Source organism: Macrobrachium rosenbergii, chromosome 2 (assembly GCF_040412425.1).
Source record: "Macrobrachium rosenbergii isolate ZJJX-2024 chromosome 2, ASM4041242v1, whole genome shotgun sequence".
NCBI lineage: Eukaryota > Metazoa > Arthropoda > Malacostraca > Decapoda > Palaemonidae > Macrobrachium > Macrobrachium rosenbergii.
Genome location: NC_089742.1, coordinates 80,102,924 through 80,130,423, shown reverse-complemented (window position 1 = coordinate 80,130,423; position 27,500 = coordinate 80,102,924).

The following is a 27,500-nucleotide window of genomic DNA, read 5'->3' as shown; positions in this document are numbered from 1 at the left end:
ATACAGCTACTATATCCTGTGTGAAATCCTGTATGGAAAAAAATTATATTGAGCTTCGTAAGACGTATTCAAATTAAAATGATTGCTGTATGATTGATTCACTGAGAGTTATTATTAGAGCAATGAGTGATACCTAAGAGATAAGAAATGTAGATATAGTTATAAGTGAACATCTATGTGGGTTAAATAAGCAATATAAATTTAACCTTAGAGAGATTTTTTCAGCACCAAAATAAAATTCAACGGATTTGCAATTAAGATTTTTGCGGCAGGCAAAGACGCTGCTTTATTTTTCTTTACTAGTTTTATGTGGCAACTCAAGCTATACAACTAAGTAGAAATAGATCAAATCTAGGAGAACGTCATGATATGGACTATTCCTCTAGACTTTGTAAATGAATAATAAGTATTTTTGTAAACGGCAGATTAAAAAAAAAAATCAGCCAAAGCGTGGGCATGATAGAATGAAGAAACAAAGAATTTCACAGTCATGCACTAAAATCTAGGGAAGAGATGAAGATTTAATGGATTTTTCCGACCAAATATATCACGGAGCGGAATTTCAAATGATGACACTGATTGCCAAAGCTGCAAAACATGGTTTTAATCAACAAATTGTCAATAAATACTTTTAAAATATATATGATACTTTTAAGTTCAAAATACTCTATACAAACCAACAATAAACGATTTTGTGTTTGGTAAAAAGCGCTGCAGAAAATTATTATAAAATACTTTATTTCACTGAAATATGGATACATGTTATTTCCTCTACCATATTTGAATAATTTCACAAAACAGTGAATGGTGACATGCTTTAATATACAAATTTTTGTCCAATGAATTTTGGAATGGCTAAAATTTTACAATTAGTAATATTACGACAAATTTACTTATAATGCAAAGGAGAGTTTATTTCAATTTATTTCTTCGGATATTCGACGTGAATTTGGGATAAAAACACTTAGATTAAGGTACTGAGTTTTCCTCTCTATAACAAGACATTTTCATACTAACTAACTGAAAATGACTTGTACTAAAGCTGAAAGCTCTGCTTTCTTTTTTTTATATGAGGGAGATATATCAATTTGGCAAAAGAATTTAGATACAAAAATAATAACAATAAACAACTGAAAGACAAAATATGTTCGATACCAATTTGCATTCGTACTAATACATCTGAAAAATGTTTTGGGGCCTTTCAGCCTGCTTCAGGCATGATTTTAATCGGAATATGGCCAACATTACTACTGAAGCCTTAATGAACAAAGCCGGAAATATTTTGTCTATTTAGAAGAGGAACGTAACTTTCCCTGTTCCTAAAGTTATTGCCGATCGAATGTGTTTGATATAAAGTGCCGCAGAAATATATATTTCTATTCAAGTGAAATATTCATTTTTGTTACATGAAATAATTCAGCGTCCAAAACATGATAATCCAGTTAGACTCTAGCCAAACAAAATTCAAAACGTAAAATAACACTAGAGGCTATACCAAAAGAATTTTCGCATATCAAAAATATTGTTGAAAGCTTATATTCCTGTGAAATATAAATGTTAATTGATTTTAATTTCGTACTGAAAAGTATTAGCCTGAAATACATTTACGCGGCCAGTTTGAAAAAAAAATACTCTAAATGGTATACCACACGATTTTCAGAGTTTTTGCCATAATTTATCATGAAAATTACAGATATAGCAAGATCTGTGAACATGCGTCACAAAGTTTTTGTTGAGAAAAACAACCAGAATCTAGTTTCGTAAGAAAAAAAAAAAAAAAGACCGAGATTGGAATATTAGGCGAAGATGGAAATCATGGAGTCTTGCGCTAAGATCAGATGTGATTACTGAGCAAGCATGAGCAAAAAGTTTCTGGACTAATTTGCCGAGTTTGTAATATTGAAGATATGCTAGTTCCCTCTTGCGAAAATGGGGTCCCCTTGGTAAAGAAAAAAAAAGCAAAAAACTGAAAAAAATTGTTTGCTTATTCCAAGTAAATGCTCGTGAAAGCATGATGAAATGTTAGGAGAATTTTAGACATGGAACAACTTTTGACTGGTAAAAGAACGGAATATGTAAATTACATAGTAAGTTGATGCTGGGCCCTTATGTGAGTTTACCACATAGGTTTAATGGTGTGGCAGTATCTGATATAGAGATATATTTTAGTATGTACGTATGTATGTATGTATAATATACTGATATATATATATATATATATATATATATATATATATATATACATACACACACATACATATATATTATATATATATATATATATATATATATATATATATATATATATATATATATATATATATATATATATATATATATATATATATATATACATACATACATACACACACACACACACACACACACACACATATATATATATATATATATATATATATATATATATATACATACACACACACACACACACACATATATATATATATATATATATATATATATATATATATATATATATATATATATATATATATATATATATATATATATAATATATATATATATATATATATATATATATATATATATATATATAATATATATATATATATGTATATATATATATATAATATATATATATATATATATATATATATATATATATATATATATATATATATATATATATATATATATATATATATACTGTACAAAACGTGAATGTTTGTTTGCATGTTCGTGTGCTATAAAAATTGAACCGCTTGACCGATCTAGACAAAATTTGCTACGTGGTCATCATTAAACCCAGCTTAGATATTAGGGTAGTTTTCAAACCTGTACCCCCTTCCCCTTCCCTATCCCCCTTCCCCGTTCCCTCTGTAACTTATGCGGTAACCGTTTGACTGATCTAGACAAAAGTTAGCACAAGGCCATCATTTGACCCAACTTAGATCATAGGGTAAGTTTCAAACCCGTACCCCTTCCCCTCCCCACCCCCATCCCCCTTAGCTCTATAACTTATGTGGTAATCACTTGACCGATCTAGACAAAATTTGGAATGTGGCCATTATTTGACCCAACTTACATGATAGGGTAGGTTTCAAACCTATAACCCTTTCCCTTTCCCTTCACCCTTCCCTTTGTAACTTATGTGCTAACTACTTGACCAATCAGGACAAAATCTGGCATGTGGACATCAATTGACCCAACTTACATAACAGGGTAGGTTTCAAACCCATACACCCTTCCCCTTCCAATTCCCTAGCACTTTGTTGGGTGAGTCGGTAGAGCTGTGGACTGTCACTCGATGGGCCGGAGTTCAATTCCCCGGCCAGCTGATGAAGAGTTAGAGGAATTTATTTCTTCTAAGTAACCAATTGGTTCTTAGCCACGTAAAATAAGTCTAATCCTTCACAGTAATCTAGGAGAGCTGTTAATCAGCTCAGTGGTCTGGTAAAACTAAGGTATACTTAACTTTTCCCCATCTCTTCCCTTTGTAACTGATTTGGTATATAAACTCTATGGGTTTATCATAAATCATTTCATGTACTCGATACCACAGAAATAAATGATTGAAAATGCTTTCCTTTCCTTTGGTTAATAATTCTGTATCAAAGTTTGGGTTTATGTTTAGTTAGGGGTGTGTTTAAGTTTAGTGGGGATGTGTTAGGCTTAGCGGGATGTGTTTAGGCTTAGCAGGGGTGTGTTTAGGTTTAGTTAAATGGTATGCTTAGGTTTAGTGGGGGTGTTTCAGTAAACTGCAGGTGTGTTTAAGGTAAATGACAGTCATCACAGTAATACCTGGATAAAAGGGACATTCAGCATAATTCTTGGATAAAAGGTACAGACAGTACAGTAATACCTCGATAAATCGGACAGTTACCACAGTAATACCTGGATAAAAGGGACAGTCAGCATAATTCTTGGATAAAAGGTACACACAGTAGAGTAATACTTGGATAAAAGGGACAGTCAGCGAATGCTTGGATAAAAGGTACAGACAGTAGCCTACAGTAATACCTGGATAAATGGGACAGTTACCACAGTAATACCACCTGGATAAATGGGACAGCCACCACAGTAATACCTGGATATAAGGGACAGTCAGCGTAATTCTTGGATAAAAGGTACAGACAGTACAGTTATACCTGGATAAATGGGACAGTTACCACAGTAGTACCACCTGGATAAATGGGACAGCCACCACAGTAATGACTGGGAAACAGTTACCACAGTAATGTCTGGATAAAAGGGACAGTTAGCACAGTAATACCTGGATAAAAGGGACAGGCAGTACAGTAATACCTGGGTACATGGGACAGTCACCACAGTTATACCTGGATAAAAGGGACAGTCAGCATAGTAATACTTGGGTAAAAAGGAAAGTCAAGTAACAGTAATACCTGGATAAATGGGACAGTCAGGACAGTCATACATGGGTAAATGGGACAGTCACCACAGTAATATCTGGATAAAAGGGACAGTCAGAGCAGTAATACCTAGATAAAATGGACAGTCACCGCAGTAACATTTGGGTAACTGGAACAGTCACCACAGTAATAACTTGATAAATGGGACAGTCACTACAGTAATATTTGGATAAAAGGGGCAGTCACCACAGTAATACTAGGATAAAAGGGACTGTCAGCACAGTAATGCCCGGATAAACAGGAAGACACTACAGTAATATCTGGATAAAATGGATAGTCACCACAGTAATACCTGGATAAATGGGACAGACAATATAGTAATACCTGGATAGAAGGGACAGTCACCACAGTAATATCTGGATAAATGAGACAGTCACTACAGTAGTACCTGGATAAAAGGGGCAGTCAGTACAGTAATACCTGGATAAAAGGGACAGTCACCACAGTAATATCTAGATAAATGGGACAGTCACTACAGTAATACCTGGATAAAAGGGGCAGTCGGTACAGTAATACATGGATAAATGGGACAGTCACTACAGTAATATCTGGATAAATGGGACAGTCAGAACAGTACTATTTGGATAAAAGGGACAGTTGGTACAGTAATTCCTGGATAAACGGGACAGTTACTACAGTAATACGTGGATAAATGGGACATTTAGAATAGCAATATCTCGATAAAAGGGACAGTCATTACAGTAATTTCTGGATAAAGGGGACAGTCAGCACAATGAGGTGCAGGAACATTTTTTGAGTCCTTCAGAGTTTTCCCAAGCAGCGCCGGGTTGGTCAATAATATGCACACACACACACACACACACACACACACACACACACACACACACACACACACACACACATATATATATATATATATATATATATATATATATATATATATATATATATATATATATATATATATAACATCACCAATATTTTAATTACGAATTCACCTTTGCCTTGGGAATAGCTTATACCCAATGGGAATGAAAATTGACAGGTCCTGTCCCAGACGGTGACTTTGACCATATAGCTATCAAGAGGGATGTAAGATGTTATCGACTCTGCTTTAAATATTCCTATCGAATTCAGTTTCTGTACTTAGGACTCGATACTGACTCATCTCCACCATGGTACCTGATCAGCAAGTTTGTAACACTTGGCTAATTATGAATTATTGTAAGCCATACATGCGTATCTTTTTATATTCACAAATATTAAGCCTGAAATCTAGTTAATATATGGAATTCCAAATATTAAGCCAGAAATATAGTTTTCATTGAATTCACTATACCATGAGAATAACTTGCACTCAATGAGAATTATACATGATATTCTACTTACAATATTTCCAAAATCTCAAATTAAAGCGATAAAAATAAAAAGAAGGGATAGCATCCACAGTAAAGTGATGAATAATTGATTACTTCCAGTTAATTTTTTTCACGCATACCTGAGAGATTTTGCTAAATAAACCTCGTAGGATTTTAGTGTAGGGATTCTTCAGTAGTTGTCGACAAATATGTTAGGAAAAAATTAAGTACTTATGGTTACCGGTAAAATAAAAAAAGAATATTTTTCTTCAGATGTCACTAAATAGTACTCACTAAAAAAAAAAAAATATACTGGCCATCCTAGACAGGCACCCTCTTTTCACTTTGTTATTTGTTAAGTGTGATCCTGATATTAATAGTACGTTACAACTCATTGATATTTTCATTAAATGATTTCACCCTAATACAAAAGAGATTATGAAGTGACAACATTTTGCTAAAAACGATACACAAATTCAAAACATAAAATACCTGAGGCCTTGAAAGTGTCAGAGAAATGTTTCAAAATAAAATACATTCCTTGACTGAGACATGCATTAACGATAACGTCGCAGACCAGTGCATAAAACACAATTCTTGAATATCCTTCTAATTATATCAATATTTGAAGGAAACATCAAGTGAGTAAGTTCCAAAACCTCTCGACAGTTTCCACTTGACTTGCTTATTCGTTATTTTATTTTTATTTTTTTTCGCCTGAAAATAGAAAAACCAAAACTATTCTATATGTAGTTCAAACATTTATGCACGTTTGTAAAACATGATCAAATACCCTGAGAGCTAAGTGTACCATTTGTTTTCTGTCACTTTTTCCACGCTCGTGCCCTCAATGTCGTTATATAAACTGAGAAATACTTGAGTAATTATATCCGGAGGGATGATTGCTGCTTAGAAACAACTCTAGTCCTCGTTTTCTGTGTCTTGGTTTCTACTTACGTAGAGCAATCTTCACGCGTGTTAAATACAAGACATTTTAATATTTGAGATATTTATGCGCATTTGTTGCGCTACCAGAATTAATTAATCTATACTTAACAGTTGGAAGCTCACGACCATAAGAATAAATACCTGTTTTGATTTATGAATAGATTCAATAATGAGTCCTTTTGGAACATATTGAAGGTATTTTATTATATCGAAATAATATAAACCTGTTTTTGCTGTGCGCTTTTCACAATAAACGCTACGTGCATGGAAGAAAGCGCCAGAAAGTTGAACGAAGCCAGCGATGCCATGGAACTAGTAGGAAAATTTCAAGGTCAATGCAGGTTACATACTCTGCGTTCAAGTACCAGGAAACTTGACCTGAAAAATGTTAATTATCAAAATGAAAATATCAGCATGCAACTTGCTCACTTCGGCTTCATACCAGAGAAGTTGGTCTAACAGTCCTTTTCATCTACGTCAACTTTGGCTTCCAGCCGTTATCCTATTTTCTTCCAAGTATTTTGCTGTCATCCACCACCCACCTTCTGCTACCCCATTCTGTGACTCGGCTAATCTCTTATCCTATCATTAATCTGATATATTTACTCCCAAATGCCTGTACTTAGGTGGGAGATTCATATGAAAACTCAAGTGAAGCCGGTCATCTTCGATGCTTTTGAAGTAATATCAGGAGCAGAGATTTATCTCTTAAAATGCAATGACTGAAGTGAAATTAGAAGGTGATTAGACTCTGAAATCAAGCTCTTCTTGTCATCTTGTTATGGAAATATAGCGGAAGCGTAGATGAGGCAAGTGAGCTTATAAACCTCGTTAGCATAAATATAAATCTCATGAATATAAATACTGCGACGAACAACTTGTTTCACATGCTCTTTTAACCATCCATTCACTGACACATAATAGCCTGTGTAGAGGCTTGAAGCTGGAATAAAGTTTCACAAACTTTTTGTTTTCTGGCAAATTTTCAATGAAAAATTTTAAGAGGCGTGTGATTTGTAGCATTACAGTGAAATAACGAGATATAGAGGTTTCCTTGTTTATGTACTCTTATGCTTTAGTTATTTGTTAAGCGACGAATTTGTTATCTACTATATTTACCTTATCTTAGTTTTACTCTTCTGGTTGGTTCAGTACCAAAGGATTGTATGAACCTAACTATGAATAGCAACAACAACAACAACAACATCAGGATATATAAGGATGTAGCATCCTCTGGTTTACTTGTGAGAGCTATAAACGTTAAGCTTGCTATTCTCAAGGTCATCGTCATCCATACGGAAGATGCCTACCTTCGTCTCTCTGTCTTCACGGACAAAGCAAATGTTTCACCAGGTCATGAGCAGTCTCATCAGTGTCTGTGTTAAGGAACCCTTATCCATTGTTCTGCATGGCACTATTCCTGTCAAGAACTTGGACAGGTGGCACAAGTCCTGGTCATAATAGATGCTTCACCCGTGATTTAGATTAAGAAACCAGGTGGAAAGGACAGGTGTCGAAAACAGAAATCATTCTAAGAGCAATCGAGAGGATGAATACACTCAAAACATCATCACCTAAAGCGTCACTAGTTCTGGCCCAGACAAGTCCATCAAACCTATAGTTTGCTTTGACAAAAAAAAAAAAAAAAAAAAAGACATCAAGCTTTCTAATAAAAATATGACTCGTTCCACCTCAGCGTGGCTCCTCTAAGAGAACGAACATGATCTTTAATTTCAATATTCCGTCCGCGTGTGTCTCGGCACCTAAGTAAGGATGACCTCTGTGCGTCTCACCAAGAGGATTTCGTGCCTCGTTCAAGATGCCGCTATTAGGGAAGGAATGCGAAGATACCTTGGCACTATTCCAACCAGACAGAGCCATAGTCAAGCCGTCGAGGCAGCTACATATATCAAAGCTGAAGCAATCCTTGAATAATAATAATAATAATAATAATAATAATAATAATAATAATAATAATAATAATAATAATAATAATAATAATAACCCAGGGTGTGCATTGTTTTACATTAAATGTACACACATGCCTACACGTTCATTAACTCATTATACACAGAAGTTATTCAAAGATCAAATGTTAGGAAAGTCAATTTTAGTTAGGGACCGTTGTAAAATCTGGCTGATGAAAGATGAATAGATAGTATATTCAGTAGAATTAACTATTAGAATCTCAGTCATTTTCGTACTTTTCGTTTTGTCTTCTTTATTGCCGTATGGTACGTAACATACGTTACATCCAAAGAGAATGATTCAGCCAAGATATGAAACAGGCTTCTTTAAAACAAGGATTTTATCTTTTAGCTCACATGATATATACTGTATGTATATATATATATATATATATATATATATATATATATATATATATATATATATATATATATATATATATATATAAATATATATATATATATATATATGTGTGTATATGTATATATATATATATATTCAGAGAGAGAGAGAGAGAGGTAATGGTTTTAAAACAAAACAGGAGAAAGAATTCAGCCGACGATGACTCCCTTGGAAGCACAATCCTTGCATGGATTTTACGGATCGGGGGAAATACTCAAGGCTATCATCTACGTATATCCTTGATGAAACGTGGTAAATATGATGTGTAGAAAACAAATAGGGAAACTAGTAACACTGCTAAAAGAAGAAAGAAAGATACATCTCTCTTTTTATAAATGGAAGAAACATTCTTCAAACCAGCTTTTTATACAGCTACAAATATTTGTATTATTACTTTCCTTTTACGTTATCCTGATTCAATGAATGAGATAAGATTCCAGTTCAAGAGTGGCCCTATCTATTCAATCTACCCTTCTGTGCCTAAGAATATTTTTGCAGGTATTCAAGCTTAAGTGATACTCAACCCTAAGACTTTCAGTAATTAGTACAGACTCCTGCCACTTTCAGAGAATAATTTTCCAACCTGGAGCCTTTTGTAAATATAGTCTAGACCCAGGGCTATTTGGAGATGAAGTCTAAGTCTCCTCTTTGGACAATCCTTGCAGGTTTTGTTTTTTTAAAGAATGAAAATCAACTCTATATGAGGAAGTTTTAAAGAATTCACTTTCCGTTTGCAACCTGTCTCTAAATGTAAGCTGCAAGTTATGCAACAGTTGTAGCTGGACTGCTTATAAATTGGCCTTCACTCATATTATTCTGAGAGTAAACATGACATTCTACTCTCTCTTCTGCATCTAATGAACTGAATTAATTACCTGAATTGTTTATGAAGGAAAGCGTAATATACCCTACTTTGAGAACTAAAGCACCTATCTGATATTCATTATTAGCAAACAAAACCATTACAATGACAAAGCTCTTGGCTTTTTCGAGTAAATATCGTCTCTCAGGTCAACGAAAAAAGAACGTATATCTTGCTGGTGCTATATACAAACAATAATGTGTTGAAAATGCATAGTTTGTTGCTTGATATTTAGTTTTTCATGTTACTTTGGCTTAAACACACTAAATGCAGTAATCGTTTTCTTTATTAATAGTCTTACTGAACTACTGTCAAACTATGAATTTTAAAAAATTTTGGAATTTAGATAACAAATAAGATGACTCTAAGTTTCATCTGTATGAATTATGTCAAATAAGCTGTCTTTGCAAAAACATTAAAGTGGTTCTCATGAAGGTAGTCTTTCAAAGTGGGTTGCTTTTTTCCAAGTCTCTTCACCAGGAATAAAATCCCAAATTTCTGATTTGAAGTAAATGTTACAGTATACACATGTTTGAACACCAAGCTGTCCTAAAGGTAAACGTATGATGATTTCGTCTCTACGACCGCTTAAAATACTTGGAGTATTTCTGAAAAGTAATATGCCCTAATTCTCAGAAATGTAAGTAAAAGATCCACAATGAAATATCTGTTATAAAACTACTTGTGTATTAAAAATATATATGTATAACAACTTGGAGCTTTCGCTCAGCTACTGTACATGTCTTATTTTGGTGAGCAAGTCCAGAGTAGCAGGACGAAAGCCGTATGGTTTTGCTACATACATATTTGGAATACGCAAGAAGTATTATAACGTGTTTCACTGTGAATATTAACTTGCTTTTACTATGCTGCTTGAAAGTTGGATTAATATTAAACATAAACTCTTCACCTTGATATTTCCTACTGTATTTCACGGTTCACTCGTCGACCCATATTCTCGTATAACGATTTTGCACCTTAAGCCTCTCCTTATTCACGGACGCAGATATTGGTTTTATGCACAGCTTGAATAACTTAAAGGGGTAAAATATCTCCTCTTAATCACGTACAATATCTCTCGCAAATACATTGCAGTAATATTTAAGATCCAGATACTATACAAGAATAATCTCCCCTTATTCGTCCCCAGCAATAGTACCTTGAGACACTAAATATTCCAGTTTCAATTTTCATCTTGATAAAGTCTTTAATTACGCTATTCACTTTACAGATAACTACTTAAATCCATTATTATGAGCTTAAACGCTCCATCTTGTGATGGAAATTTTGGAAATGGTGCATGTTATATCCACCATACAATGATGCATAGTATTCTCTTTATTCATACATACATATATACAATACACACACATATTACATATATATATATATATATATATATATATATATATATATATATATATATATATATATATATATATGTGTATATATATGTGTGTGTCTATCTATCTAACTATCTATCTATATATATATATATATATATATATATATATATATATATATATATATATATATATATATATATATATATATATATATATATTATTTAGTTCCAACGTACCATAAAATAATTACAAGTACTCTCGTCAGTACTGTTTGTGAACTGTCATGGAATCTGAGAATTAACCAAAATTCCTCTTATTGATTTATGTCATTTGTTTTTAAAGCAGGATTTAAAAGACACAAAAACTACCACGACCTTCACTGAAATGAAAACCCACTAAAAAGACAAAAAATATTAGGTCTCCTTAAAAAGCGATGCAGGTCTAGGCCACGTTAATGGATACAACCTGTTCTCTGTGCATTTTACCAGCCTCGCTGGAGTAGAGTTGCTTAATGAGTGGAGGAATGAATTATGCAGTGGGGAAAATTACCGCCGGCTTTTGTGTGAAATATGAAGTATACGGTTTTCTGAATTTTCTAATGAATATTTTGATGATCCATTTCCTGATATAAAAAAAGGAATAAAAGAGAGTGAAAATATTGTCAGGTGCTTTGGCTTTTCATACCACAGAAATATTATTTTTTTTAATAATATCTAATTATATAGAATATATAAACACACACACATATATATACACAGTGTATATATATATATATATATATATATATATATATATATATATATATATATATATATATATATATATATATATATATATATATATAATATTTATTTGCGTCCGTGAATAAGGAGAGGCTTAAAAGTTGTAAAATCATTACACGAGAATATGAGTCGGCGAGCGTGTGTGCGTGTGTGTGTGTGTTTGTGTGTGTGAGCACGTTTCCTGGATAGTATTCCATCTGACGACAAACAGCAGATGAATGTGGAGGTAATTTTTTTGGTTATAACTGTTTATACAAAGACTAAATGAAGCAATGCAACACTACAGAAAGAGAGGCTCAGGACGGACGGTCTTATTTCTAATAGATTAAGAACATTGTGATAACATTATTTAATCAAATATCATCACACTTAAACAGTGCTATGCGTCAATAGAAAAGAAATATATTTCTGGGAGCTGATTCTGAACTATTATTCTCATACTCTGTCTAGATTTAAAAGAGTTCAGGATAAGCATCTGGCATTATGATTTTAGAATTGCAAAATCGCTGATGAATAAATTTTACATCACGTGGCCCGTACAATTCACACGCAGCCACTCATGCACTCGAGCGCGCACGCACAAACACACATACACACACGCGCACACACATTTATATACATATGTGTGTGTATACATGTGTATATATGTATATTCGTTTGTATATATGCACTGGTTGAAATGAAAGTACTTGGGTACACATGCACCAGATATTCACAAATACGAGCACCAAATTAGGAGAAAAGGATGTTGGCACATTATTTCACTTGGTTTTACAAAGCGAAACATTGGCGAACACCAGATTTTTTCTGTAAGTAAAGTCTTACACATGCATTCAGACATAAGTTAGCTAATCTAAATATTCATATAGCTTCAGAAAGCCTTACTTGCCCGCTCACGTCCCCAAAGAGTTAGGGACTTATGATTTCATACCCACAGAGACTTAGGAAACTTAGGAGTTAGGATATTCATAGACTCAGCGGCTTTGGGAATTAAATATTCTGCTGACTTGGCAAATTGAAGCCCTATAAAGGCCAATATGTAACATTGCACATTTAAGCAAAAATGGATTAGGGTACTGAAACAATGGGATTAAGGTATAAACATACCTACACCTTGAGATTTTTATATCTGTTAAGCGACAAAACTAAACGTATTTTTCATCAGGCATGCAATTTAAAGAGCCTACATATACTGTGAGACATACACAGTTCTGCATTATAACAGGGTTCTGCCGGTAATCCTCGAGTAAGAAATTCAACAGAAATAAAGTCGGCGTAACTATTTAAAGTAGTCCTTAAACTGAATAAGAAATTTTATTTAAGAACCATCAGGAAATGTTCAAACTTATGAACCGAAGTATCGACATCTTTATTTCCTCAGGATCACTGGTGTCGCATTTTGCATAGTTGACATGTAAATTAGTAAATGAATTATTGAGCGGTGTGTTAACACTTTTGAATGTGCGCGTGAATCTAAAATAAGTGCTAACCAACAATTTTACGGGTTTAGCCTAGATTTCACCAGATTCAATAGCTTCTGGGATAAGGGAGCTAGGAACTTTGACATAAGCATGGAAGATTCTCAACTACGTAATGTGTTACGTACGAATATATACTAAATTTGAAATTAAGAAGAAAATATTTCCTATTAGAGAAACTGGGATATATACCTTATTAGAGAAAAAATTTAGGTAACAGCTAGAAGATTTTTTTGATTTAATCTGCTAAAAATACAAGAAATATGTAAGCTAACAGGCCGTACTCATTATAGAATAACATTTGATTTTTCCTAACGATTAATAAAAGATAAGCAAGTATCTTGTTTCATTTATCTTAGAAATCAAATTTCCTAAGGAGATATTATCTTGTCACACTGGGTCACTATTGATGGGGAGACTATTCACTAATAGGAGGGAATCCTCGAAAATACTTGAAAGTTTGCTTGTTTAGAATTAACAACGTTTGCCCCATTTTTATTTAACCTCTGAATTGCACTGACTATTTCCATTTGCAGTTAAAATGCTGATTAGTTCGTTAAAATAGTTGATATTTTTTCTTCACTACATTACGAATATCAATTATTTATATTGATTGGTGTTCGAATTCTGTGTTTTTAACAGAACCTTTTTACAGTCGAGTTGCATATGAAATGAAATAATAATGGCAATAATGAAAACACCTAAAGGATTATGATAACTCAGTGTTGGAAGGAAGAAATACAGCCTTCCTCTCAATTTGTTATGCTTCACGCTTTCTGAGTTCGTCTTGCACGCCAATTACAGGAAGAGCCGTAATTAAGCAATTCCTATGCAATTTCGGGGAACTGAGTTTAGACGTATATTGCTTCCTTTATTGTCCTACTTTATTTTTGAAAAGGGTCGTTAAATTCAAAGTGCTTCAAAGTCACAGTCCTGTTTCTCGAGGTCTCCTGTAATGAGGTGTTTGCTTTTAATTAAGTTATTCAGTTTTATCATTTCTTTCATCTCTTGCTTCTTCCTTACCGGATACACGAGGTGGGTACAGAGCAAAATCTATTACTGGGCTTTGATTAAATCTAAATAATCGTAATGGTCATTAATATATTAAATAATAGCAGTGTGGCTTTATTTGTTTTACGTGATTGAGGTATGCTCTGGACTGGTATTGACAGCCAGTCCTTTAGCAATAATTTCGCAAACGTTACTTATGTAGACTGTCGTTGGTTGTAGCATCCTTAACATTAATTTCATGGAAGCTATTTACCTAATCTGTCTTTCATTGCTAATGGTGTAAAAATTTTAATTCTCAGCTTTTATTTATTTAGACTACCGTCGATTGAAATGTCTTTAACTTCACCTTCAAAGCGGTAATTTATTTATACTGCTGCTTAATGTTATGTCCATTAACTAATTTCTGTTTTTTCAGAGCGGTCAAGATTTTCAAAAAGAGAATTTACGCTGAACATCATATTCTAATTTTTGATTGTTTTCCTGTGGAGTTGACGCTGCCAGACACGATAGTAACGCCTATATGAAAGCCTTGCATGCGTTTTGTGCACATTGATGGGATATTGATAATTGGTACAGGAAATGTTTGTTATTTATAACGCACGTGTTCCTTTCTCTCTATTTTATATTACTTACTGGTTGGTACGCGGAGGGGCAAGGATACGTGGGAACGTTTCCTAAAATTTTCCAATGAATTTTTGGCTTTATTAAGAGAAATTACTTAAAATGAAATGGAGAATATATAAACAGGATAAAGAAATCAACCTGGTTTGTGGTAGGAAATGAATCGAAAAATAGTTTCTTTTTCTAAATTTTAACACACTGTTCATGTAAAACGGTAGTCATATAAGCTTTCCTGTTTTAAGAAATAATTTACAATTCTTGTGGCCTTTGGGTGTTCTATGTATATTTATACACACGCATACACACACATACACACGCACACACACACACATCTCTCTCTCTCTCTCTCTCTCTCTCTATATATATATATAGTATATATATATATATATATATATATATATATATATATATATACATATATATATATATATATATATATATATATATATATATATATATATATATATATATATATATATATATATATATATATATATATATATAAATTTCTGGACTCACATAGAGAGGTTCACTTAGCAGCGCCCTATACCTTTCTATTGAAAGACCTGGATCTGATCCTGTGTGAGTCTGTAATCTATTTCTCGTTCCACATGTGACTATATATATATATATATATATATATATATATATATATATATATATATATATATATATATATATATATATATATATATACATGTATGTCTGAATACAGGATAATGACAGGCAGAAGTTAAGCACCAAGCGCTTTCACGTGTTTGTTCACGCATCTTCGGGGCAGAAATGAGACACAGTTGAAAAAAAGGTTACATGGTAAAAAATAAAAACAAGAATACCAGATGGTTAATTGTCAAAGGGTAATAAATAAAGTGGCAATCCAGGATAATCCGGGATCACGCGGTCACAAACTAAAGCCATAGACTTAACCATACGAGATGTGGAAGCATAGCCATACAAAATCCAAAAACTTGTGAAAAACTGAATAATAATTTTGTTGCTTATATTTATCAAAAACTTTTTTAATTATGATGGCACCGAGTGTAAACAACCCAGGACTTAAATTTAGAACACTTCCATTATTTGACTTGATAGAACAAGATTCAATGGTAATCCTTTTAACTGTGTCGTTACACGGGACTAAGGATCTTGCTTCACTCCAGTTAACAGCATGAACTAAAGTTCTCATATGTACGAACAATGAATTCGATATTTGGCCAGTTCTAACAGAATATTGGTGTTGTTTGATTTGTTGAAAGTGATTTTCCAGTTTGTCCATAATATATCTTATCGCACTTTACAATGGATTTCCTATATGCAGCTAGACACGTCTTTAGAGATGTTTCTGGCTGCATCCACTGTGATTTTTAAATATATATTTTTTATAAATATTCTATGGCTCACCCTCTCTGCATTATTTAGTAAAAAAAAATATATCATTCTAACAAAGACAGGAAGCTCAGCGGGCAGAGGTAGGCTTAGTGTATTTCAAAAAAGTAACGTCTTTAGGGGCCTAACACCATAGGGAGGGTCTTACCAAGTAACCTCTAGTAAAGGTGGTCTTAAGCTTCCTTTTGCTTTGTCCTATGCATTTGGCGATGTTCTGTCAATTTTTCAGACTGCCTCAGGTGTTGGATGAAGGTGTAAAAACAGCCCAACGCTACAGTAGCTGACCTGCCCTGAGACCCAATCCGAGTCAGAGAGAGTACCGTCATGACCGAGAACACATGTCGTTCTTAAGCAAAACTGTGTCCTTTGTCCACCCCCCACCCTCGTCTTTTCATTAGTGAACAACATTACCGTGTGTTTCCCAGAATCCGTATCGGCAGTTGCAGTGCACAAGCAAACCACATAACGGTAAGTCGGAAATTGCGGAGTATCTGCTGTTTGCTAATATTTCTTCCCACATATTTCAACATTTCTATTGTTTCCTCTTCACCACCATCTACGATAATATGGTATAACCAATTTACTTTTATGAAGTCTAGTGTAAGGATGATTAATATTGTTTATTGATCCTGTGTAAACTATTCCCATGTAGTAAATAGGAATTAGGGAAGGTTAAGTAAGTAATTTTCAACATTTCAGGCAGCCTTGTGTCTCGATCCCATTGTTCAGAAGAGAAATAGCCTTTACCAGTACAAATTGCTTACGATATTAGTAGTACAGGCATCCATTGTGTTATAACTTTACTTGAAGCAAAGGGAAACTTGACTGTGTCCTACGTGGGCGAAGGTTCGTGTAATTTCCTCACTAACCGCACAGTCTTTCTTTGTCGGGACCAACTGGGAAGTAAGGGGGAGTTTGTTGTAATCCGTGTGTTGCAGAGTAACCCTTTATTCCCTGTATTGTTTTTCCCCCGACTGGCGACCTTATTTAATTAAGTAATTGTCTGTCTTTGAGGTTAACGGTAACTTTCATTGGCAGGTTACGTTAGGTCATTGGCAACTCAGGGCCTCATAAATTACATTAATTAATTAATAAACTCATCAGCCAAACCTACATGTAACTATATATATATATATATATATATATATATATATATATATATATATATATATATATATATATATATATATATATATATATATATATATATATATATATATATATATACATCTCATATGCAATATTGATGTGATAATAATGAAGGCATGGAAAAATTCTATACATAGCATGGCATGTATTCTTCATTACCACGGAAGAGAGAGAACAAACAATACGTTGTGAATAGTTTTCCTCGCTAGCATGTTCAAGTCTGTTTTTCAGTGACTTGAAATCATATGACGATATTGAAAGACTCCTTGTCAATGTGATAACTTCAATATTCATGTATCAGTTTGTCTGAATCTTTTGTACTTTGTCCTCTCCTGAGAGGATGGTAATTAATTAGTCTTCCCATTTTAGGTCAACTGTAAAAACAAAAGCACAAGAGTAAAACAGGAAATAAAATGAAAGAAAATCACAAATAACTGTAACAAACTGTTTCAGTACATGATGCAACCTGCTGCAAATGACGCCCAAAATCGTTCCAAATCGGGGTCGTTTGACGCAACTGCGGTGAAGTTAAACATTGACATTGAGCTTTTCAATAGGAAAACATGCTGTTTAGAGAAGGGCTGTCGGCCAAAGCCATTCAGTACTGAACTATTGTTTAGAAATTGTTCAGGGTCGCGTTCGACAGAGTAGCAGACACCATTGTAAAGTTAATAAGTTTCTCAATTTCTGATTACCACGATCAAGGATTTATCTCCAATTTACTTTCCAGGCTTGCATAATCGACCCCGATCCCAGAACTCAACCTGAACTATTAATCTCGATTAAGGAACTACAAACTTTTTAGCCGTCTGAGCAGCTATGTCTGACTGCTATTCTCGTCATAGTTCTTAGATTATCAAAAGGTTTTTGATGGATTTACAAACTATTCAGCTGCGTGAGCGTCCACGTCTGTTTGCCTGCCTATATCTTGATGACGCTGAGACCATTCAGTTATGTGAATTCAAATGTTTGTCTGTCTGTGTGTGCCTATAAGGTTTCAAAACTATTGTTTGTCTAGATGTCCGTCTGTTCCTAACTTAGAAGGGAATTTCAAGATTCCGAATTTTATAAAAGAGCTAATCATCCTTTTAATGAAAATGAATAGTGATATTGATAAATTTTTTCTTTTTTTTATTGCAGTTGTTGCAGACTTATGAAATTCACATCAAGTGCTCCGGGACCTGAGATTTATGTTTTTCTCATCCCATTCTGCACGAAACTTAATAAGTACTCTGTGAATGAAAGGTACTTGGATGTTAAGCACCTTTTTTACCTGCAGTATTTTAAGCGAATTCGGACAAATAACCGAGCCCGTTGTTTATGTGCCGATGCGGGATGGCGAAAGTGCGGCTGTGAATTCTCCAGTTGCTTTTGGCTGGCTGGCCAAGTTTCAAAAAATGGCCGGGAAGTGAAGCAAAGTATTCAATGTATTTCGTAGTTTTTAATCAGTTATCTTTTTTGACATAACCTATTTTTACGATGCTCTGTTTGCCGTTTAAGGGCTTACTCTTCATACTACTAATTCTCATTTTCAAGAACGATGCATTATATTAAATGTACAGTATGGGTTATTATGTGTCCTTACATGAAACTGCCGCTAGCCGGGTCTTTACCCGAGTATCCTGTAAGACATTTTTGATGATTGTTCCAAGTAAATGATCACAGTATATTTACCAGCATGGAAGTGTGTGTTATATATATATATATATATATATATATATATATATATATATATATATATGTATATATATATATATATATATATATATATATATATATATATATATATATGTATATATATATATATATATATATATATATATATATATATATATATTTATATATACATACGGATATAATAATTATGCATACACACTTACATATATTATATGTATACAGTATATATATATAGAATCTACTGGTCACTTTTTTCCAGACACATATGTAATTCTAATAGCCACAATGTCCTCTAACTCGAATTCTTCGCGCTTTTTTGACATGCTTGTAACTACAAAGCTGTAAGATCAAACGCAGAAATTGAAGAGATTTGATGCCCGGCCGCGGGAAACGACCGGGCATCAAAGTCTCTTCAATTTCTTGTGTTTGATGGTCGGCAACGTCACCTCCTTGTGATTATGGTGACGCGGGTTCGTTTCCCGCGGCCGGGCATCAAAGTCTCTTCAGTTTCTTGCGTTTGGATCTTATGGCTTTGTAGTTACAAGCATATCCAAAAATGCGCAGAATTCGAGATGTTAAGAGGCATTGTGGCTATTAGAATTACATATATATATATATATATATATATATATATATATATATATATATATATATATATATATATTCATCTAAGGCAGCTAGCTGTAACTATATATATATATATATATATATATATATATATATATATATATATATATATATATATATATATATACATATATATATATATATATATATATATATATATATATATATATACATATATATATACATATATATATATATATATATATATATATATATATATATATATATATATATATAATATATATATATATATAATATATAATATATATATATATATATATATATATATATATATATATATATATATATATACATATAAATATATATATATATATATATATATATATATATATATATATATATATATATAATATATTTATATATAGTTACAGCTAGCTGCCTTAGATGAATTTGAGATGACTGTCTATACAAAGAAAACTAATACGAGAGTGTGTCTAAATGAAAATAGTGAGGCTTCTAACAACGTATATGAAAAGTGTGATTAATGCTTACTGTATATCCATCCAGCATTTACCCATTGCAGATCATGGACTTCATGACACACACAACTGGAAAGATGTGCTCAGGTGCTTTGTAAATTTTTCTTCGTTTTAACGTGCTTTTTCCATTTTTTATATGGGGTAAGCACGATGCCTTCTTTGAAGGACTTTGATTTGGCGTTAGGGTAGGCTGTAGCCTCGATCATTTGCCCTGCCTGACATCGCTTAGACCCGGTAACGATGTGTACGTGTATCGTACCAATCCCCAGCTCCCCTTTCTCCCAGCAGCGAGGAGAACTGGGCGGTTAGGTCGACAGTTCGAGACGTGTGCGGTGTCTTGTAAATAACGGGCACCAAAGTAACCATACCCGTGAAATCATTAGAAAGAAAATAGACCAATTGAGGAAAACTGCAGTTGACCTCCAGATATACTGTGCGAACTTTAGGACAGCGAACCTAATCTTAAAAGAAAAGTTCCTATAACAAGCGCTCTCTGATAGGTGTAATGTAGTGTATAAGAACACATGTCAAACTGGAAAGTGTAAGTCGCGAAATATTACATGTGTTGGAAATGCTACAACTTCATTATCAAGAGGACTTACTTCGTATGCATTTGCAAAATGGTAGTATTAAAAAAGCATACCAGAGACGCACACGATTCGGACCTAACCAGGGAAATGCTCGAGACCAACACCGAAATTATTGACAATGTTTCCGACGCTAAGAGACTCAAATACATTGAGGCCATACACATAACTATTCATAAACCTCCCTTAATGTACAAGGAATCAATGCAGTAATTCTGTCTTCCGATTGTGAAAGAAGAAATATCAGACGACTAAGAAAATGTTCCGTCCATGTTAGACTAATGAAAATATTTCAGTTATATTCATTTTTTTTATATTAGATCTTGCTTTATCTTGATAATGATTATTTTATATTTTGTATATTACATATACTTTTTACATGTGTGGAAAGTGTATTTGCAAGTATCCTTTACGCTATTTTGTTAATGTTCTTTTTCAATTATTCACTTTTTTTTTGTTGTTGTTCTCAAGTATGTAAATACTAGAATTGCAATATTAGGTCATTATTAACGGTCCAGATACAAACAAGTTAGACAACAAATATGTATGTTTTAACTGACAATTTTGATTCAAGATAATTGCTAACTATTGGGTATTAGTCATTATGGTGCTTTACTCCACCACTTACCTGAGGAACTGAGGAAGATAGGGAGGAAAATTGAGATAATTTGTAAGAAACTAGTGAACTGCAACTTCGCTGTCATATCCTACTATATTTGTATAGAGGAAAACTTATATGCCACCATTCACTATCTTATTACAGACGTATCTACATTACATATATATATATATATATATATATATATATATATATATATATATATATATATATATATATATATATATATATATAAGTGTGTAATGAAAGAGTAACATTTTTCAGAAGTGACATAACAAAAGAGTGACATAAGAAAAGAGTGACAAATATGAAAATATGCAAACGTAATGGAAAAGTGACAAGTTAGCAATATATTATCGGAATCTTAAAGAACTCTCACTCACTCACACACACACACACACACTCTCTCTTTGACTTAATGATTGATATAACTGCGAAATAACAGGAATGGTTGTTGATATTTCTATGTACTATCTTCACAGTACCCATATCTCTCTTAGAATAGCAGTTGTTCGAAAATGTCTAGGTGAAGGCTACATTCTAAAAATATTTTTCAAGAAACTGTTTTGTTGTCTGATAGCTATTGGCTGGATTAGGTGTTCCTTAGAGAGCATATTGTATTTTTTACATCGTCTTGCCCATAATGGATGAATACAGTTTTGCCCATCCCAAAAAGGAAAAGATCTGTCACTCTTTTGAGAAGTATTTTTGTCACTTTATGTTATGTCACTCTTCTGATCTGTCACTCTTCTGAATGAAAAATAAATATATATATATATATATATAAATAAAAGTAAATAAGTATATAAATAAAAATATATATATATACAAAAATATATATATATATATATATATAATATATATATATATAAAAATAAGCAAGAGGCTCAGGCCAGAATATATAAAAAATAAAGGGAACAAAAGGATAAAAGATGAAGCTTAACCACCTAAAGGAAATTAAATTTGAAAGGTCAAAAATCAGAAACAGGAACAACATTGCAGAGAGAGTAAAGAGAATAACAAATAGAAGAGATAAATGAATAAAACCTCATACATGAAAATATGATATATTCAGTCACGCCCTAATTCATACATCCATATATAAAAAAATGAACTTGCTCACAGTAGGAAAAGTTGACCACTGCAGCGCCGTGCCTTTGGCGTAAAAATCAAATTAAATATTCCGTATGCTTAAAAATGTTAATCCGATTCCCTCCTGCTCAACACGATTTCCATAATAATGGCGAGCTGTGGCAGCAACAATGACGGCCCTCATATCGTGATTAATTTTTTCAAAGTCAGTCCTTTACGGAATATTCTTGCTTGCACTCTATGGCTTCTTATATGTAGGTATTTAACCATTTTTGGATATTATAAGCACCTAAGCATTAAAAGTGTATAATTGAAAAGCTCTCACATCTTATGCCAATGCTTTAAATAGTTTTTAATCTTTTTCACAACTGATAAATGTTACATAAATAAATCAGTTTGGAAATAATTTTTATCTATTGCATGCCCCAATAAATGAATGACGTAAATTATTTGGTAAATCTAGTGATCCTTAGCATTTTTTAATCAAGTTTAATTAGTTATGTACAGAAAAGTAAATCAAATAAATATTCTTAGAACGGGTCGCAGAAAGTCTAAAACCAGCAACGATGATTTAGCTTAGCATAAAAATAAATTTCGTTTAATTCTTTCTGTTCTCTAAGAAGGCCAGTCTACAAATCCTCTTGAAATGAATAAATCAAATTAGACTGTTTCATCGCTCTGCCAGCCACCTAATTTCAAGTTCCAGGAGAGAAATGTATTTGGAAAATTGGACCTTCATAAATCGTCAACAAAAAGAAAACAAGTAAAAATGCGCCGAAGAAAGGCAATCGAGTTTTCTGTGACAGCGTAGGAATAAAAATAAATGAAAATTAAGCCACGGCCCATGAAACTTTTAAAAATGGCCCGCTGCTGGCCTGTGTTGTTGGTACCTAAAAAAATTGCCAGACGCACGATCATGACAAACTTTGACCTTAAATCAAATACAATCTACTGAGGCTAGAGGGCCGCAATTTGGTATGTTGGATGTTTGGGGGTGGATGACCAAAATACCAATTTGCAGCCCTCAAGCCTCAGTAATTTTTCAAGATCTGATGACGGAAAAAAAAAAAATGCGTACAGGCAGACAAATGCATCTCAATAGTTTTCTTTACAGAAAACTAAAGAAAAAAACTGAGGTTTCATTCTATAAAATTTCATACTTGTCTAAATCCGGCAGCAAAATTAATAAAAACCTCCCATTACTACTAAAATGAGCTCAGCATATATGCAAAACAATACTAACATTCGAGAGTTATCTTAATTGATAAATTATAAACCACCAATATTGTTTGCCAAGTACGCTTCTCTTGTCATGCTTAAATGGGCGAAGAAACATACACAATTAACTGAAGATACTCACGAGAAGCGTCTGCTCTTTGAGGGTGCCATAATGGTGATTTGGCACACAAACGATGTCCTTTACATCTGCCATTGTGTATAAGATAGGTACTATTGTGCCATAAGGATTTTGAGTGGAGTTAAACAGATCTTAAAAATTGTTTCTGGCACATTTTAAAACGGATGGTATCATTACTTGGGCTTATTCTTGTTAGAGACAGCGCTTAAATGAATTTGAAATGGGCAATATGCTCACCCTGTCCTGTTGTGTTCAAAAATCATGTAGAAGGTTCATGTGAGAACTGTCGAAACAAAAATTTTCACTTATTTGTACAATATCTAATAAGAATCTTTTAAATTGACCTTATCATAACATTTGTTGCTCCAATGAATAAAAAGCATTCTTGATGTTGCCTGGATATTTTGTAAAAAATAACGGGACTTTTTATACAGAAATATGTATCTGAATCTATATGAAATAACAGTAAAATTTGTATGCGCAGTGGATTCTTGTACCAACAAATGTTTTGTACAAGCAATGATGCCATACCGACTGACAAAATAATTTTGCTGTTCCAAAGACACAGACCATCATGTACAATGTCAAAACATAACGATTGCAAATCAAATGAATAAATGGAGCATCAATGAAATTTCATATATCACGCCAAATTCCTTTCATCTCCGAAATAAATCAATGGAAATGACATAAAATAAAAAAAAGTATAGAATAATATTTTGATGGCTTTGTTTTCATTATCAATAATGTAGTAATACTTATTCTTACTATTCTTTTCCTTGTCTTAAAATTTCAATTCAGGTAAAGTTTCATAGTTGAGAATATATAATTAAATCAACAGCATCTGAAAAAGTATTTATTTAGTTTTAAAGTAATATGATCTTTCAATGGCCTTATCCTTTTTTAATCTTTTTACTTCAAGACAGTCTTCAGCCCTTGGTCTTCAGAACGCGATGAACTGTAGTCTTGCCGAAGCCCACTGGTCCCGCCCAAATAAGGACAAAATTACTCGGAAAAAAATATTTCCTAAAAGAAATAATGTGGTTCTTTTGTTTCTTTGTTGTTCATTTTATGGAATATTTGCAGAGTTGCCTCTGTTTATGGAATTTGAACAAAGAAATTAACCCTTTGATTACGGCCGAGATGAGACCTCACACTTACCACAACTGGAGGTTTTCAGACGGTAGTCACCCGTAGCATGCTACCAGACGCACGAAATCGTAAACAATCATTGTAATAGCGTTTGTATTTGTTGTTTTGCTGCAAATTAACTCTGTTTTATTTATATGATAATATTGTGATAGTAGCGATCTGTGATATAGATATTATGCAATTAATGTAACAACACAAATAAATAAACATAGGATAAGTACTATATATCGGGGTTTAGTGTTGCCAGAGGTATAAGCACTGCACTGATTGAGGATGACAGTCTTCTTTTTTTTTTGTCATTTTCTAATTCTGTTTGAATCCGTAAAGTACAGCTACATCACAGTTGTGTATTATAGTTAAAAATTATTTGTATATTCGTCAGAAAACTAATCATAAAGAATGTTCATCATTTTTATGGTTCCGCTTACTATTCCACTTAGCTGGGCAAAAAAAAATGAGAGAGAGAGAGAGAGAGAGAGAGAGAGAGAGAGAGAGAGAGAGAGAGAGAGAGAGAGAGACGACAGAATAAAAATTTTTACCTATGATTTATTCCTTCTAATTGTACATCAATAACATTGGAGAGTAAGTAGACACAATCACAATATTGGTTGCAATATTAACCACATTTCTGGGTAATATTTTTGGCAATGATCAAGCACCCAGCTGACAAGGGATACGCAATCTAGAAATTCAGATGAATTCTGCAGTTTTGAAAAATGGTTTAAACCCAGCTTCTTCCCAATATAGGGCCATCTGCCATCATAGTGTTGGATAACGCTTCTTATCATTCAGTTCGAATTAATAAACCTCCGACAATGTCTGCCAAAAAAGGATGAAGTTAAAGACTGGCTAATAAAAAAATTAGTAAAGTTGCAAAGACATTCATGTAAAGAAAATGATTACGTGATTGACAGACTGGCAAGAGATCATGGACATAGTGGTTAGGCTGCCTCCATATCACCAGTATAATGCAACAGAACTGATATGGGCACAGGTGAAATCATACGTGGCAAAAGAAGAATCATTTTAAAATCAGACCTGCTTCCTTTGGCCAAAGAAGCAATTGAATCCATATCTTCTGACAACTGGGCTAATGATGAGACATGCCGAAGATATAAAAGAGAGATGACGCTTCAAGAGATGTTTGCATTGGTAAATATATAGATTCTTTTGTTATCGATGTAGCATCCTCTGACGAGGATTCTTCATAAATGTCTCCTCATACTTCGATTGTAAATAAATTTATTGCTTTCCCTTGTTGTGTGATATCCTGTTGAACACTGAAATTGAAATAAATTGAAATATAGATCTGTTTTTTCGACAGAAAGTGGCAGAAATATCTTTAAAAATCTACATATAACAGAATGCCACAGCAGTGATGAGTATCATATGACAGTGCTTTAAAGCACAGGTAAATCTAATACTGTATAAATGTGTAATATATATATATATATATATATATATATATATATATATATATATATATATATATATATATATATATATATATATATATATATATATATATATATATATATATATATATATATATATTTTTGTGATATAGTTTGGCTTTTGAATTGTGCATGCCGTAATCCGTCTTTACCTCCTTGTATCAAAGTTGAATTTTTCATATGCAATATAAAATAGCTCATAATAAACATTCTTTAAATATTGCTTACACCCAATATATATATATATTTATATATATATATATATATATATATATATATATATATATATATATATATACATATATATATATATATATATATATGGGTGTAACAATATTTAAAGAATATTTATTATGAGCTATTTTATAGGTGCAATAGTGAAAAATTCAACCTTGATACAGCAAGGAGGTAAAGACGGATCACGGCATACACGAAAGAAAACAATTCAAAAGCTCAAAACTATATCACAATTATATGACTGATAACAGCAAAGGAACAGTAATAAAAACTATAGTAGATGACGTAACTCAAGAACATTGCTCAGTACAGCATCCAAATAAACAAAACTGAAAATGAAAGCACATCTAGGTTTCCAAATTTCTTGCATCTATCATTTTCATATATTGAATTTTTTTTTATCTAAAATTTATGGGACAACAAAACTTCATTCAGAACTTTCTATTATAGTACACGTGCTTGATAACAGGCGCAAACAATGAGAGCTTGAAGTCAGAAGGTTAATGGTCAGTTT